Source organism: Haemaphysalis longicornis, unplaced genomic scaffold (assembly GCF_048455015.1).
Source record: "Haemaphysalis longicornis isolate Haplotype H1 unplaced genomic scaffold, Haemaphysalis longicornis Haplotype H1 scaffold_19, whole genome shotgun sequence".
NCBI lineage: Eukaryota > Metazoa > Arthropoda > Arachnida > Ixodida > Ixodidae > Haemaphysalis > Haemaphysalis longicornis.
This window is the reverse complement of record NW_027526288.1, coordinates 7061737-7080713: the sequence shown is the minus strand read 5'-3', so window position 1 is coordinate 7080713 and position 18977 is coordinate 7061737.

Below are 18977 nucleotides of genomic sequence, written 5' to 3'. Positions count from 1 at the left end.
GCATGCGCAGTGGGGTTGTGAAAGAGGCGGATTCTAACCCTTCCAAAAGGCACGTGGTTATCTTCCCCTCTCAACGAGAACACCTGACTACCGTTGTTCCGGAATCAAGCATGACCATCGTGATGTATCCATTGTACGGATTCAGTGCACGCTCTACGGATTTAGGTATGGCAGTCATTACTTAGACTAGCACGATTGCGGCCAACCTTCATAGGAATGCGCTGTTCTCCACTACGCGCACCTCATCGCCTGCGTTGCGTCGGAGAGTCAAACCCTACAATCGATCAATCAATGCGCTGTTGCCTTTTTACCCCGAATCTCTGAAAGATAGCTATAGCGCTCCGCGCCCGTAATCAATTTTTTTTTCAGGCGCCACAATTCACGACAGACTTCTCGCCCACCAAAGGTAAAGTGCGGACGGCGCTCCATGATTCGTTCAATGGCCACCAATTTTCGAACAAAGAGAAGCGTCACGACCCGCCGTCACAGTTTGAACCGATGAGAAATGCCGCCACAATCCACAAATCTCCAGCCCATACCTGGGAGCATAGAGGTTCTTATTAGCTTACCTGGAGTGGAATATGGCGCTAGTGTCAACGTGATTCTGCGAAAGCGCTCCATGTCTCCATGGGTGCCATCATGCCGTGCAGTTTGGCCGGAAATTCGGCGTGACATGGCTGCAATGACTTTGTGGCTACGGAAATTGTTTTAAAAAATTACTGCCGAAAGTACCGGCGTTAACAAATTACTAAATTCTGTGTCAGAATTCTTGGGTTGAGAAATGAATTTGGCAGTTCGAAAAAACAAAAAAGCAGGAGTCCTGCATTTGGCTCACGTCTTCAGATACGTCGGTCCGTCCAGGATATATTTCAACTCATTACATACTCCAAAACAGATGGTTTTTTCTGTGCTTTTCTCTATATTAACTCAAAATAAATTATTTAGATTGTCTTGAACTGTGATCTTGTTTCCTCTCAGTACTGTAATATTAATTTAAGCTATTCGCTTTGGCAGGCGAAGCAGAGGCAACAGCTCCAAGCGCAAAAGTGGTGTCGTCGCGTTGTATATATTGGTTTTGTCCAAGAAGATACAAATAAACCTAGAGGCAAAGCCTATAACCGCATGTAAGTCTTTAAGCACACGCGCAACGCATTTGGAAATTGCATTATTGCTTTAAATGGCAAATAAATACCGACTTAACGAGTCGTCATTAGTGTTGCCTCATTGCGCCTAATGCAGTGCGTGCTTCAAGGGGAACCGCACACAGAGACGGCGATGAGAGACGCGAAAATATGAACTGAATGGATAGAGCAAACGGATAGTGGGGGCGACTGCGGCAAGCGGTATAGACTTATACACAGGCCGTTGAGGCCCTCGCTCGATTTTTGCCGTCTAGAAGCAACCCACAAGCGAGCGGCGAGTGACGACGACGGAGGACTTTGGCGGCAGTGCATTAATTTTTTTCGCTTGTTGCTGCCGCCCACAATATAATTTGTTGTGCCTTCTGAGTTACGTTTTCCGCGTCGCTTGTAGCCGTCGCTGCATGTGGTCACAACTTCATATTGAGAAACTGCCCGTTAACACATGCGTTAACTCCTAAACACACCTGTAATAGCCCTAGAATGCGAGAAAGTGGCATGCCGAAAACTGACAAGCACGCCGAAAACAGAACTAACAAACATTACAGAGCCGACAAGTGTAATCCATAGCACTTTGTAGTAGCCAATTGGGGCTGCTAATCCGGTTGTCATGGTAACCACAATTCCCATGGCGGCACGCGATTGCAGAGACAGAATCCACGCTACGTAATAGTGAGAAGCTCTATGGCCTAGCGCTGCTAAACGACTTAAAACGTGCTAGTTGCCAACCTGACGCAGTAGACAGCTAAATTCCTGCCCCTGCGCGACCATAAAATTCTGTGGAGACTTCATCAGTGATATGGTGGATATGCTTTGCAGCACCTCACTGAAAGTGTGGCAGTTACAGATCTCACTGTGTGTATTTTCGGTACAGCTTACCACAAACCGCTAACATACCGTCCTGTTAGGTCTCCGTCCTTCAGAATCCCGGGGCGTGCGGAATTATTAGCGAAATGTCGTCATTCGAGCACCCATAACGACTTAAGAGCTCTCCGCGTTGAAATGGCCGCTGTTGCACGGAGCAGCTCACGAGGAGACGAACAGCTTGGAGGAAAAGCAACCGAAAAAGCAACGACGTTTTCGCACACTTTGCTGTGCTTAGTAGTGTTGCATGATCGTCACAAGCGCATTCATTTGCTTCCTGAACAGTGAGTAGATTACTCACTCAAACCATCTTACACAATCTCACTGTTCTTTATGGGTCGTTTTTTGAGATTCAGCTGGAGCGGAATTGCCGCATAGCACGTTATTTCCCATGACATTACCTAACAAGCAAGTGTGCTCCTCTGCTGGAATTTGCGCAGAACACACACGCAGTTTCTGTGTCTGCATGGAGATAGTAGCGGCTGAAGTGTATAACCTAGTGACTGAGGTTAATGGCCAGTTATTGCGCCCGTCTTACAAAATGTTATGGTTTCTCATCGCATCTATTAAAATAAATAGAAAGAATTTACAATTTTTACATTTATCATCTCGCGCCCATCTTTTTAGCGTCCAGAAGAGACGGAAGGGTGGCTTCGATGTTGCTGCGCCAAATGCAGTGTTGCCTTCTCACCGGTTCCCTATCATTTGACCATGCAGGGCCGACTTGCAACCGAGCAGTAGCCGGATGTTACCGGACTGACGATGACGTATGATCACAGCAACAGGGAAGGCAGCACGTGACTACCGTCTCCGTAGACGACGGAACAGCGTGTGGAGAAACAGCGTGCGAGCTAGGAGCTCGAAACTTGGCATAATAAAATGCTGAACTCGACGTACGAAACGGCTAGGAAAAAGCTCCAACCACATAATATCTGAAAGGCAGAACGGGATCAAAGACAAAGGTAATCTATCCAGTCCTTGTAGTGAATTCTCCCGACGACTGCGCAAGCATTGCAGAAAGAGTATGGTTTGGCGGTCGCCTAAATTTAGCTCTAACGCATTAGAATTCCTTGTTCGAACGTTTGGTTATGTCTGTAAATTTCGGCTAAGAATTGTGTGAGGTAGGATTTTACTCGCCTAGTGTTTAGGCGAGTAAATGAAAGGCTTGAGTACACTTTAAATGCGAGTAAACTTTAGGCTTGAAAGGCTAGAGTACATATGAGGCAGCATTTTCTATGGGAACGTTATGAGGATTTGACGTCATAAGGTCCACCTCAACCTCAAATTGGCCTCACCCTTAACGAAAAGGTGAAGTTGACGTGATGTTAAATCTTTATTAAGGCTGGGGAGTGAGACGTCGGCTAGTTTTGACTTCAACGTCAGCCAACGACTATGAGGTCGCCTGAGGTTGATGTCGGAGCAAAGACCAAGGTGATATCTGGTATCCCCGCGTTTACGTCTAGTGCAGACAATAGTACAGCCTGTTATCAGCTGTATGGTGTACGATGAAATTCAACGAATTCTTCAAACGAATGCGTGGGGGCGTGGTTAGCAAGTTTTTTCATATTTAAGGAAGTATTGTGGCGTCCTGGTAGATGAAGGTGTAAACAGGAGGGTGGCGATGCACTTATTTATTAAGTGTGGTGCGCTTGGCGGAAGAGGCAGGCAGAAAGGCTATTCGGACGGCAGGTCTCATAGGAGATGGCTGACTGACCCTGGCACGTGAGCGCGGGGTACGCGCATTTACGCCGTCGTCTTCGAACTCCTGGCTGGCCATGAAAGACGGAACGTATCTCCCACCGGGAGGCTGTACAGAGCACGACGCCACATCACACAGGGGATTGCTCACCTTAACCGTAATCAACCCGATAAGGTTTAAGTTTGCTCACTTGGTATTACGCATATTGTATTCTGGAATAGGGCGCCGCTTCCATTCACCTAAAACTCATTGCTTTGAATGGTAAAATATTTGTCCAGGTTAACAGTGTTCTCATAAGAATGTAACTCGCTTGGCAACAGCAGTGAAGGATGTGTCCACATCGTCGTCTTCGTACATTCCTTCAAGTGGGCATCTGAAACATGGAAGTCCGCAAATGGTCAGTGCTGACGAGTTCAGGTAAAAGGGCGACACTAGGATGGTTTGTTGTCTTGTGTGCCTGGCGACATGATAAACTCAAAACAGCAACGCAGTACTCGGCAACACAACTGTGCATGAAATATCTCGCGACATCATAAACTCAGGATCGGCAACGCAATATCTAGCGCCGCAACTGCGCATGAAATGATGCTCGCACAATTTTGCATTCCCACGGAAATTTTAGGTACAGATTCTGTCGATGGCTTCAAAGCCATATTAAGATATTTACTCCAGAACGTTTATCCTGTGATGGTACATAGGATGATTAAAGGATACCAATTCTTGTGTTGCATTCAAGCAAGGGTTTTCGATTTTAGGATGTGCTTCCTCTGCGTTCGACGCCTTATATACCAGCACCATGTTTCGCGAAAAGATCGTAAGTCAAAAGTAAGATCGATAATATAAAAATTGCGCAAGAAACAACTACAAAAGCATAACTCAGAAATTTCGGATACGAAGCCTCGTCTCAAAGGGTTGGGTGCCATCGCCAGACCGTTAAGAAGCGATATTAAACGTACGAACTCAGCAATTAATCCGGTGCCGCCAATTAAAAGCTTGAAGTGCCATGTTCAGGTTAGTAGTTATTTCCGCTCTTCTACGTCAATAGTCATGCCAATTTCCGGCTGATGGCTTCAATCCCCCGAGAATCTCGCTCAGTTAACCTTATAAGAAGCGTAATCTTGCAGGCTAAGGGGGCTGTGAGGTTACCAACTACGCTAGAATACTTTGCTGAGCCAAATTAATTTCGTATCCACAAGGATTGCACATATGTGCTGCATATGTGAAGATATGCCTATGACAACACTGAAAGCCTACTATAGACAGTTCCATCGGGCGAGGGGGAAACGTACTCTCGGACTCAGTGGCCGCGGCGCGCGGACCGCCTTTCCCTCTCTCTGGAGTGTGCGAGTCGATCACGTCGGGCCTGGCGCGGCTGCTCCTATGCCTTGACTACGCTATGTAGGCATCGCGCGTGCGGGTTTAACCACTCATTTACGTATTATTTTAAGGAAATGTTGCTAATAAATGAGCCAAACTAGCAGCTTGTGAGCAACTTAATAGCACACAATATTTTTGGCAATTTTGTTCTTCTGAGCTCTTTCTGTACACTCCAACCTTGGAGTAGTGGCAGAAAATTCTTCTACCTTTTTTTCCAAACTGAAATGGGTAACTGAAACTTGCCTGATGGGCCGCAGATGGTATTAGTTCCATCTCCACTGCTGCTGGGGTCACATTGTGGCATACCCGGCTCCAAACGTGGGCTGGAGTTGGCGATTTTCACAGTGACTACTAGTAGCTCCCTAGGTTGTCCCTTTCCCCAGCCAATCTGAGCGGAAGGGCGGATGGGGCTATTGAAGGGGATTCCACCTACCTTCTTCCCCCATCCCCGACTCGGGCAAAATAAAGTTGTTCACTTGCTCACTTCAGCGAAGAGTTCAGTCTAGTACCCAAATATGATGTCTCTTTGTCGGCAACATCAAACCTAGATAAAAGCAACGCAAAAGCGAAAGCTTGTCTGGTTGTCCAACGGCGGGTGCTTAATAAGACGCTTAATAAGTTGCCCAACGGCGGACGCTTTCTAGGAGCTGTGTTGTTAATTTTATGTTGTACTTTAGTACTGCAGAACAGCTTGAAATTCTAGAGAGAGGCAGTTTTGTTTATAGTTGGCGATAGTGGTGGCTGAGGGTGAGGTGTTGATATATCGATAATATTTAATACAATCTATGTAATATGCCAAATACTTACTAAGTCCACGCAAAACTACCTGTATTAAACCCTGCAGGGATATGAAGCCAAAAGTATGTTACACTGACGTCGACACGCGCTTCTGCTTGTTGCCCATGGGCGCTGGGCGCACCACGGTTAGATCGTTTTAATAAACATCAGTTTTTGCAGTAAAGTGATAAAATTGCCGGCTTTACGCGATGCCTGACACAGACACTCAAACAAAAAAATGGTGACAAAGTATTGAAAACAAATGTTCGACACGGCATCGTTCACCCACCGCGGACCACGCTACCTCGAGGCGAATTTCAGCTCCACCGCGGCCCAAAAAACCGCCAATTTAAGCCATATTGTTTAAACTGGTCCTATGCAACAACTTTCCAAGTTTAAGTATATTACGGAAAAGAACGTACAACGCGCTACAATGAAAAATTCACCGAGCCGGCCGCTGGCGCCCATGCGCTGCGGAGCAAACGCCCAAGCCAGCGAATCGGCCAGCTACGAAATGGCGCCGCGCACGCAAGATGGTGGCGCCCTCGTTGGAATGATCTATAGAAAAGCGATTGAGGAAAGCATTCAGATATCGCTGAAGTTACGCCTGTAATCGCTGTAATGGCGTAAATGGAGATAACTTGTCGCACGAAATTTCGAAAAACTAAATAATACAAATATAAAATATTTACGGAAATTGGCGAAACGTCTAACGCCCTGCATTTCTACAATAATGCAGATTTCGCGAAAGTTCCACCTGTGATCGTTATAATAGGAAAAATTGGTCGAACAAAATTTTTTAAAACTAGAAAATCAGAAAAATATTCAAAGTTTACTGAAATTGGCCAAACGCATAACATTTTCACAGTAATGCAGATTTCGCGAAAGTTCCAACTGTAATCGTTAATGTAGCATAAATGGAAATAATTGGTTGAACGAATTTTTTTAGTACGTGTTACGTTCTAGCGCGAGCCGTAAACGAGTTTTCACGTGTTTTGGTACCCTGACTACATGAAACGAACCACGATTACAAGGACGACGACGGCAAGAGACACCAACAGCCCTAGCCCCTAAGGTGCTTCGCCCCTCAAAGAAAATGCAATGCTTGGCGTGAGAACAGCAGCATACACAGATTGCAGCGAAAATAGCAGAATACAGCAGCGCACTAAGTGAAAACACCTATCAGACACACTGCACTTGTACGCAGGTGCTACCAGAGCACAGCGGAAACTCAATTCTGAATTTTTCGTGCCGGCTACCACGGACCGTTACAGACCATCATTGTTTTCTCTACGGAGTTCAACCGGAATGGAATATTTATTTGTTTGAGTGCCATTTTTTGTATAATAAATTTATTCATTCATATATTTACGTATCCAGACAAACCGTTCACGCCTCGTTCACGCCTCCCAGGCGGTCGCTTCCGCGGATGGGGGAAAAAGATTGTGCTCGCTTCAAGGACACATGGAAGCTACCTGTTGCTTCTGTGTCCAATCCGCCTTGCACTCCGTCTGCTTCACACGACCGTTATCATCATCACGTCGTACCTCATCTGTTTCGCATACCCATCCACATCATCATTCCTGTGCAGTTTTGGGCTGCAGCTCGGAATAAACCCGCTGTGTCGACTCTCTCCGGCGTTCTTCCTATGTGACGGCTGTCCTTTGACGCGTCTAAATGTTTTCTCTACAAACTTACAATCACTTGCTCTAGGATTGTAAGTTTGTAGAGAAAACATTTAGACGCGTCAAAGGACAGCCGTCACATAGGAAGAACGCCGGAGAGAGTCGACACAGCGGGTTTATTCCGAGCTGCAGCCCAAAACTGCACAGGAATGATGATGTGGATGGGTATGCGAAACAGATGAGGTACGACGTGATGATGATAACGGTCGTGTGAAGCAGACGGAGTGCAAGGCGGATTGGACACAGAAGCAACAGGTAGCTTCCATGTGTCCTTGAAGCGAGCACAATCTTTTTCCCCCATCCGCGGAAGCGACCGCCTGGGAGGCGTGAACGAGGCGTGAACGGTTTGTCTGGATACGTAAATATATGAATGAATAAATTTATTATACAAAAAATGGCACTCAAACAAATAAATATTCCATTCCGGTTGAACTCCGTAGAGAAAACAATGATGGTCTGTAACGGTCCGTGGTAGCCGGCACGAAAAATTCAGAATTGAGTTTCCGCTGTGCTCTGGTAGCACCTGCGTACAAGTGCAGTGTGTCTGATAGGTGTTTTCACTTAGTGCGCTGCTGTATTCTGCTATTTTCGCTGCAATCTGTGTATGCTGCTGTTCTCACGCCAAGCATTGCATTTTCTTTGAGGGGCGAAGCACCTTAGGGGCTAGGGCTGTTGGTGTCTCTTGCCGTCGTCGTCCTTGTAATCGTGGTTCGTTTCATGTAGTCAGGGTACCAAAACACGTGAAAACTCGTTTACGGCTCGCGCTAGAACGTAACACGTACTAAAAAAATTCGTTCAACCAATTATTTCCATTTATGCTACATTAACGATTACAGTTGGAACTTTCGCGAAATCTGCATTACTGTGGAAATGTTATGCGTTTGGCCAATTTCAGTAAACTTTGAATATTTTTCTGATTTTCTAGTTTTAAAAAATTTTGTTCGACCAATTTTTCCTATTATAACGATCACAGGTGGAACTTTCGCGAAATCTGCATTATTGTAGAAATGCAGGGCGTTAGACGTTTCGCCAATTTCCGTAATTATTTTATATTTGTATTATTTAGTTTTTCGAAATTTCGTGCGACAAGTTATCTCCATTTACGCCATTACAGCGATTACAGGCGTAACTTCCGCGATATCTGAATTTTCGAGGAAATGCAGTGCGTTACACGGTCCTGGCTGTGGGGGTACTCGGCAAAGAATGCTACGCATCAAAAACACCTGGACACAACGTTAGTAGAATAAAGTTTTCCTGGACATTCGTTTACTCCTCGCGCTAGGGCGCTTTGTAACGCGTGCTAAAAAAAACACCGGGACACTCGTTCACGCCTCGCGTTAGACAGCTTCGTGCTTCAAAGAAAAGAGACTTTTTCAGCAAAGCTGTATACCTCTACCCCCAAACGGTTTCATCTCCGTTGGCAAAAACACCAAGGCTCAAAGAATACACGTGTACACTGCATGCTTCGCCCCTCCCCAGGTTTCACGTTTGGAGATGGCCCGGGATTTTTTTTCTTTATTATCGTGTCGTGTTTCTGAATTTCTGTGTTTATTCATGTATAGCACCTCCTTACAGCAATGTCTAAGGACAATGTAGGTATGTCAGTAAATGAATTAATAAATGAGTGAGGGAACGAACAAAATGTTTAAGCTTCGCTGCCAACTGTGGGCGGTGACCACACGGCGAGCTAAGCAGTTATCATCGCGACAGACTAATAGTTTTCTAGGGAGTTCCAGAATACGGTAACAGACGGACAGGGTTGCGCTTATGAGGATTCGGGTGGGGGTGACCTTAACTCCCGCCGTGACCCGCCAAGGGCCTCACTTCCGAAGTTCCTTTACAAAACCTGGTTGCCCAGTTTGCCACCGCAGCGACGCGATGGCCGACCTTCACCACTTGCTGTGGTCCTGCCTCGCCTTGAGGCCAACGAGACTGCGGCACCTTGCGGCGACGGGCCTCCGCGTAGACGGCGCCTCCGCATACGCCGCATAGATACATGGGCGCCATCATCGTTCACTCCTTGACTTCATCCACGAAGCGAGCATTTTCATGTTCATCTAATAACATTTCGTCATCAACTCATACCCCCATATATAAGCCCTTTGGCAAAATAAACGCTCATAAAAAAAAGGGAATCAGGCAGCGCGCCTGCCAAAGGAAAAATGGCGCTAGCCAAGCTAAACGCGATTTTATATGCCAGGGAACCGGCGGCAATGTCCCACCTCCTGCAAGGAAGTTAATGAATGCTGAAATACGTAAAATTTGTAATCGAACTGAAATTCGAAACGTATTTTTTCGGTTTAACTCCGGTATAACGTTGCAAACACTGCACCGCACCCAACACTCTCTACCTTATGGTCTGGGAGTGCCGACAATCGCCATCATTAACCCCCCAACCAAACCCAACCCTGGAGCAGTGGGAGGACCAGTTGACCAGCTCACGCCCTCAAAACCAGCAACGACTGGTGGACAGGGCCCGCCGGGCAGCCAAGGACCAAGGCTTCCTGGACTAAGGAGGCCTCCAACAACGGAACTCATATGGTTGAATAAATGTTTATTCCTTCTCCATTCGGTTACGTTTTCGTTCCGCTCAAAATGTTTTTTTTTCGTTTTTAAAACCCAGGTACCGTTCCGTTCCAACACGCTGGAACTAACAGAGTAAAAGGAAACAAAAGAAATTGAGGTGACATTATTGGAACCAGGGTCCTTGAAATCCGGGTACCGCATCCACCCCGGCGTGCACAATCGACGAAACTTGGCTTTAGCAAACGAAACGTGAACCTGGTAATTTCGTTGTGGCCTTCGACTTGGAAATGCAGGATAGAGGCATGCATTGAGGACTACAGCAGCAATTCGAGCATGCTAACTTGCAAAAGTAGCGGCACGTTTACGCTAATGGGGAATATGTAGGGCTTAGAAAGGCGAAGTGGGAGGAGACAGTACAGAACGCCAAAGCAATCCCCTTTCGCGGGTACGCGCAATACGCTGAAGGAGAAGAAGAGAACGCGAATTGACCAAGCCTCTAAGCCCTAGTAACAAAGAGGTGGAAAAGATGCAAAAAAAAATTTAGGGAAGCATGCACTCACGCGCAAGACTTGTATGGCGAAGATTGATTTGATTGATTCTAGGGTTCAACGCACCGACGCAACGAAGGCGATGAGGCGCGCTGTAGTGGAGGGCTCCGGAATAATTTTGACCACCTGGGGATCTTTACCGTGCGCCGAAATCTCGTACACACGGGTGTTTTTGCTTTTCGCCTCCACCAGAAAAGCGGCCGCCGTGGCCGGGAATTGAAACTTGTATGGCGAAGCTGTTGTAGATGACCATTGCCAGACACATTGTTAAGTTTCAGTATCATTGTTTACTTACGTAGATGCGGTGCTAGTACGTAACCGTCATTATTTGCATCGAAAAGGTCGTCGTCTTCTTCGCGGCGAGTGGTGGGTGAAAGTCATCGTAATCATTGTACACTTCCACCAGGCCTTGAACATGATGTCGAGCGGACTGCGATGCTCTCAGCGATTCGAAAGCTGGCAGTCCCACACAGCACTCTGGACCACATCGTCTTTCTAAGGGGACATTGAATGCTTCGCAGAGACGTGTTGCGCCTTTTCCTAAGTTTCCTTCAGGAGACGGGACTGGCAAACTCGTGGTGAAAGGACACTACCTTTGGCTGATTAGGAGGAGCTTGGGCGGAGCAATTGCCGGCATATCCAGCCAGGCTAACCCCGTCTGATCCCACACAACAACCACCACCACCACCATGGTCATCGACTTGAGGCAGCGGTAGCGGGATCCGTAAGTCGTGTCGGGAAGGATTAGCACACTCGTAGCCAGGTCTCCAATCGTCCATGATGGGTTCTAGAGACTGAGGCGGCCACGGTGAGCTCTCCCAAGCAGAATGTCTTTTCAGCTTTTGTATTAGCGCTGGAAATTTTTTTACATGCGCCGTAGCGCTTGACGACAGCGCTGGAGTTTTTTTTTTGTTTGAAGAGTAGCGTTTTTTGCCGAGTACACCCGCAGCCAGGACTGTGTAACGCACTCCATTTCCTCGAAAATGCAGATATCGCGGAAGTTGCGCCTCTAATCGCTGTAATGGCGTAAATGGAGATAACTCTCGCACAAAATTTTGAAAAACTAAATAATAAAGATATAAAATAATTACGGAAAACGGCGAAACATCTAAGCCCTGCATTTCCACAATAATGCAGATTTCGTAAAAGTTCGAAATGTAATCGTTATAATAATTTCGAAATGTAATCGTTATAATAACGTAAATGGACGTCATTGGTTGAACGAAATTTCGAAACACTAAAAAATAAGAAAAATGTAAAATAATTACGGAAAATGAAGAACTGTGTAACGCCCTACATTCTACTATAATGCAGATTTCGCTAAAGTTCCACCTGTATTCGGTAGAATAGCGTAAATGGAGATAATTGGGCGTACGAAATCTAAAAAAAAGCTAAAAAAATAAGAAGAATATAAAATAATTACCGAAAATGGCCAACCGTGTAACGTATGGCATTTCCACAATAATGCAGATTTCGCGCAAGTTCCAAATGTAATCGTTGTAATAACGTAAATGGGGATAATTGGTCGAAAGAAACTTTGAAAACTAAAAAATAGGAAAAATATAAAATAATTACGGAAAATCGAGAACCGTGTAACACCCTGCATTTCCACTATAGGGAAAATTTTGTGAGAGTTCAAAATGTAATGGTTGTAATAACGTAAATAGAAATAATTGGTCGGACGAAGTTTTGAAAAAATAATAAATAAAAAAAATGATAAAAAATTACGGAAAATGGCAAAAACGAATGGCATTTACACAATATTGCAGATTTTGTGAAAGTTCTACCTATAATCGTTATAATAGCGTAAATGAGATAATTGGTAGAAAGAAATTTCGAGAAACTAAGAAATAAGGGAAAATTAAAAAAGTTACGTGAAATAGCAAAACGTATAAGGTATGGAATAATGCAGATTTCGCTAAAGTTTCACTTTTAATCGTTATAATAGCGTAAATGGAGGTAACTGGTCAGACAGGATTTAGAAAAACCAAAATACATGTCTGAAAAAAACTTTTTCTCAAGACAAGCAGCCTAAGAATGCTACGCATTAGTAGATAATTCTCTGAATTTCTGCAGATTTTTGTGAGTATGGGTAAAACACCTCGAACACATCATCGTCATTATCATCATCATAGTCGGCGTCACGATTACCTCAAACCTCAGATGGGATGCGCACATTTCTATTATTACTTCAGTTACTCTGCGCAAGCTCTTTTATCTTCGCAGATGCCTTCGGTTGGCCCCTCAATCAACTAAGCTTTTAGCCTATACTACATACGTAGACCGGTATTAGAATATGCTAACACAGTATGGTTTCCTTATACAGTCACTAACATTCAAAAGCTAGAAAATGTACAGAGGAAGGCAGCAAGATTCATCTGCAACAGATATAAGCGCACTGATTCTCCCACAAATGTGTTAGCAAGCTCTGGCCTCCAAACACTAGCGATTAGAGCAAAACAAGCACGCCTTAAATTTCTTTTTCAGCTACTTCACAACCATTATAAAATTGACGCATCATTGTACATCCGTCCATCAGACTCCCGCATAACACGGCACAAACATTCACACACTCTGAAAGAATACTCCTACCGCAATGACACATTCAAGCACTCCTTTTTTCCACTTGCTATAAGGGACTGGAATTGCTTAGATTCCTCCATTAATAATGCGAAATCGTTATCTGAATTTGCCTCGAAATTATAAAGTATGTTCTCTAAACGCGGTAACAGTCGCATTCACAGGGGCATTACGCCACCAGTAAAAGCATAGTAATGGCGTATATTCATGGTAACGAGAGTGCTTACAAGTTTGATGTTAATTGCCCGTTTACCACAACATTTTATGCACAATTTCTCTACTTTTTTTGTTGTTGGCTGAGGGTAAAAGGTGTGATTTGAGTACACTTCTTGTTACGAGTGTGTATATACTATTGTAAGTGTTACAAGTGTGGTGTTCAAGAACTTCAGCTCCGTATTTTTCCTAACTATAAGTAAAAGAAACTTACTTTGTATATTTCTAGCTCTTGTACTTTGTGATGATTGTCATTGCACTACATTTCTGTGCTGATATTTATTTATGTACCACCGGAATGTACGAACTGTACGCCCACCTGCTATGGTCTCGGGATGAGACTGGAAGTATTGAAAATAAATAAATAAATAAATATAATTTTTACTGCGAAGCAGTATGTCTTACCCCCAACTTTCATTCCGGTGAAGCCGATTTACTCGGCGCTGCTGCGGCGATCCTCCTCGCCAGCGGCGACACTGCTCTCACAAGTGTTATTCCCCTCACCACACACCACAAGCTGCGCAATCGGCTCATAACGATGGTAGCGGCCTTATCAGACGTTATTACAACAAGTGGCCGGCTTTGCACGGCGACGAGAGCTCATAGTTCGTTTTCAGCATGAAAGGCTTTCCGCGCGACATTTCCGCCCGTGTATTTCACGCCTAAGCACGCGCCCATCACCAGTTGCCGGTTGATGCATGCACTGGTTGGGGGTGGAGGCAGGGGAGGGGGTGGGGGGGGGGGGGCGTGCATGCACAGTTAGTCTTCATGCCGCTACCGACGATATGCGCGTTGCGCTGGCGGGAAATATAAACGTGAAGGACTCGCGGATCAATGCGACCTGTCAGCTGTCCCCAATAGTCGATCGGTTTGGATTTGGGTTGGTGTGTTACGGAGACAGTGAGATGCCTACGACGCGGTACGGAAACTGACAGCCACGTGTTTGTCCACCAGAATAAAGCTCGAGTCCTTCCAGGTTTTAACTCCCTGTGGACAGACGCGTGTCGTTCGCTCGGAGGAAGATCAGCGGGAACCAAAGGAGCGGCTGTCGGAACAGAAGAGCGAATTGGGGCGAAAACAACAGAAAGCCGCTGCCGCCACCGCATGTTCAGCTCGCCGAGTAGCTGGGAATCTCTCCCGGATGAACAGCAACGTCGACGTGCGCCAATATTTCTTGTTCAGCTTGAAAGGATTCCAGAGCGACAGTTTTGACGGTGCCTTTTACTTCTAAGCACGCGCACATCGGGCACGAGTCAGAAGAGAAGGAAAGGGGGGAGAGCGTGCACGCTCAGATATACTAGGTTTCATGCCCTCACTGATCACATGTCCGTTGTGCTGGCGGGAGGTAGAAATGTGTACGTCCACCGCCCCAATGCAAACTTTCCGGTGCCCTCAGTGGTCGAAAGGATTGGGTTGGTGTGTTGTTACGCAGACAGTAAGATACCTACGACGCGGGGGAAAGGGGGAGGCAGACAGCTAGATGTTTGTCCACTAGAATTAATCTCAAGTCGCTAAGTGCTAACTTCTCGATCGCAAATTACAAACAAACGGGCTCTGTTGGGTGCATTTCGTGTCCTGCGTCTAACTTCGCAGGTCTTCCTTCTTCACCGAGTAAAATGCACTAAGTTTATTATTAGTATTATTATTCCGCCTTCCCCTGGTAGAATACTCAGCAATTGTTTGGAATAGAACCTGAGCGTCCAACCATCCATATCTGAAAATGGTGCAGAAAAAATTCCTATCGATATATAAACACCGGTTAGGACGCAGTTCTGCTTCTACCTCTAGTCAACATCAGCTACCCAAGCTTCTCACTTTGAGCTGTCGGCGCGATCGAGCTGATATTCTTTTTCTACATAAGCTACCACACGGATTCATTCCCTGCCCGGAACTTCTGTCCCAGCTCATGCTCCGAGTACCCCTGAAGTGCACGAGGCCGCGCTATCCATTACACACTGGCGCAACTGGTAGCCGTCACTCGCCTGTCCACCGACAGCAAAGTCTGTACAACTTACTTGGGTGAGAATTTGGATGTTTTACATGGCTCCCTGAAACAGTTTCGTGCAGGGCTGAACAGTTCCTTCTGTTGGTGACGATTTATGTTCCCTCCTTGCACATGATCTTATCATGCCACCTACCTCTTTTTCCGCTCATATACATACTACTGCATTTTTTCCCACTCATTCTCCATACATGGTTGTATCCTTACTTCACTATTTTTAATTGTTTTTGTGTTCACTTACTCAGTACATAATTCCCGTCTAACTATTCCATCTATTCTGTGCCATGTAATTGCTATTACCTTTTTAGTGCTAGCGTTATTGTAGCGTATTTTTAGTGTTCTGTGTTGTATTCGTCATGTCATTGTATGTTTCTTCTTATTTTTGTTAATGTACCAGCACTAAGACGTCCCGTCGTTCCTGGGCACTGAAAATAAATTGATTGATTGATTTATAATATTATAGTTCTTCTTATTATTATTATTAGTAGTAGCAGTATAATTATAATCACAACCAATCGCGACGCTGGACAACGTTCTTTATTTGTGCGCTTTTTGTGTTGCGATGGACTCTCTAGTGTCTACGTGAGCAGCAGCTGTGAAACGTGGTCACCCATGGAAGTATGTCTCAGAAGAAGGTGCACGGGAACAAAAAGTGCATAACTGCGAGCAAAGAGGCAAGTGTTCGCTTTTGCTAGAGCCACTACCAGCCTGCACGACCTCAACCTTTACGACGCCAAGAGTACACTCCATGCATTTGTTTACACGAGGATACTGGCGCAACAGAAGAGGAAAGAATCAAGACTGACCTCTACCATTTGATAGAGGATCGCACAGGTTGAAATGAAACATAATTCTTTCTAAATCCCACACTTAAGCGCCATTAAGGGGACACTGAATTGCTTTCGTACTTTCAAACAAAGGTCTGACGTGCCCATAGACATTTTGGCGGTTATTTAGCGCTGAAATATGCTTTAATTGGTGAGAAATTGACAATGAAACGCTGATAACGTTGCGCAAACAGCGACTGCAGCCGCTGTTCGCGGCACGATAAACCGGAAGCAAGCGAGGCAGCGGTGTTGTGTAGCGGTATACAAGCGAACGAAGATAACGCTACAACGTAACGAGCGGTTTGGTCAATTTCGGTCAAATCAGTCGTGCTTTCCCCAACTCCCACGTCCTTTGCAGCTCCGGACAAGTAAGAAAAATGTTCCTTGATGGGTTTCGTGACCAGTATTGACGCTTTTTTGCACAAAACCATACTGTACTTTTCAGGCCCCGCGAATGTCGGCGTCGAACCAACGGCTCATGCGTAGATCGCACTTTTCCTTCGAATGCGGTACAGATTCCTGAAGTATGGACGTGTAGAGCCATCCAGCGGTAGCCAGAAAAGACGTTTCGCATGCCAGACGTTTTAAGCACATCCGGTGTAAGTTGCGCGGTATAGCCAGTTGCGGCGGTACCTGTCTTCACGTTTTTGCCATTTTCTACCTTATTTTTAAAAAATCTACCCGCAGGAGGGGTGTATTGGTTTCTCGGTGAGCTTTCTCGGTGTATTTTGACTTCTGTGTCCCTTTATGTGTCTCCCCCTATTTTCAGCACTATCCAGGTGAGTTAAACGAAATTTGCACATGAAACGGTTACCATAGAAAAGTTTCAATATGTCGCATAACAGGGAATTCTCAAGCGCTCCAATAGTCAGCGCATGGACACGGCACTAAATCTCGAGCTGTGTTTGTCTATTAATGTCGTCATCAATAGCGCCGAATAGGTATTACACGCAAACTACATTGCCTCGTTTTATGGCGAAAGTCGACTGGTGACACACTTAATAAACTTCGATGAACTTGTGATATCTGCAGAGGGGGGTAGGTGGGGGGCGATGCCAGACTTGTGCTGAAAGAGGAAAAAAGCGACAGAGGTAACAGCGTTTGAACTTCGATGGACAACCTGGTGAGCGTGACCAATGCGGGCATATCTGGGTGCTGGGCGACTGAAGCAGTAATGTTGAAGCAAGGTGATGAAAAAAGGTATAGGGGGGTGGAGAAGCAAGGTGCAGTGTCCAGTGAACCGCGAAAAAGTTTCTGGGACAAGCACAGGGGGTGCAATGCGGAGGCGGAAGTATAGCGGCGTAAACGAAATTCTGCTTTCAAAGGCGACATGCCAATGTGGGAATATGAAGAAATGGGGGCCTTGGAAGCAGGAGCCAGAACCTAAGTAGCATTCTAAATATTCAGCAGCAACTCGAGCAGCAACTCCGTAAGAACTACAAAATTTCTATGCATTCAATGACTGCGGCTACTCGAATAATGGGAGTTTGATGTTAATTAAGGGACCCTAAAGTGTACAAACTAGCTGGCATAGATCGGTACAGTGTCGTGAAAGCAATTATAGCATTCAAAGCAGCAGTTGTTTGCAAACATAAATTGCGGAAAACGTTAAAACAGGCATCTCCTTTTTTCCTCACTTTCCCGCACCATGGTTTGTGACATCACGGATGTGGAATGGTGAATCATGAAGCGTGGCATTGGTAGAGCTTGCCTCGCCATTTATCTAAAAAACACTGAGGCAGGGGCATGAAAATGCCAAATAAATGTTTGCAAGAGCTCTTCCGATCCTGTGCTTTTTCAAAGAGTAAAACTCAGGTAGCGGAAATCATAAAATGGGCTGCCTCTTCACAGGATTTGCTTCAGCTTCGATCTCGTTTAAATGGTTCGCTTTGCGTACAAGTTCCGCACAAAGCTGCAACAGGGCAGGCGCCTTGTCTCAGATAGGTATCCAGGATTGCTCGTGAGCCTCAGCGTCGCCGACAAAACGACTGTCGTCTTTTCCTGACGTCACTCGTTCCGCGTTGCTAGGGGCAACCACTTGCTCTCACAAAACTCGAAATCACCGCGGCGGGGCTGATGGCAGAACTCTCAGACCCTGTGCCGCGCACATGGCGGATAGGATGACCAAAAAAAATTCCCCGCATTTCCCCGAGGGGAAGAATGTGAAAGTGCGAATGCACGAGTTGAATTTGCGCGGTTCGGTAATGTTCGCGAAAGAGAGATCACACACACACACACAACTACAAAGAAAGAAAGATGCATTTATTCACAGACACCTATTTGTGTTGTCGTTGTACTTGATTGCTAGAGCGGATCTCAGCTTTGAAATTTCGTGTCAGTACTCCTTTAAGCTGGTGCATTAGCCCTTCTCACGCCCGATTCCTGGCCAATCCCCCACGTGGGTATGTGCCATGTCAGCAGGAACAACAACAAGAATGAGCCATGGGGAAGCGGCCAGGCAGCGCGCGCCCATCTCCCCCCGTTGCTAGGGAAGACGAGGAGCGCGCGCACCCGCAGCTGTTGCTATGCGGACTACGGCGGCGGACGATTCAGGCTCGCTTAAGAAGTGCATTCGCACTTAAAAGGATCCGGACGCCCGTAGAAGTGGCGGCTTATCAGCAAGCACACCGCACTGCCAGGCGATAATGCGATAATGGAAGCGTCCAGAAGAAAAGAAGTGGTAGTGAAGGTCTTGAATGGCGAGGGAGCACCCGATGTAGAATTTGCGGCGGCGGACAAT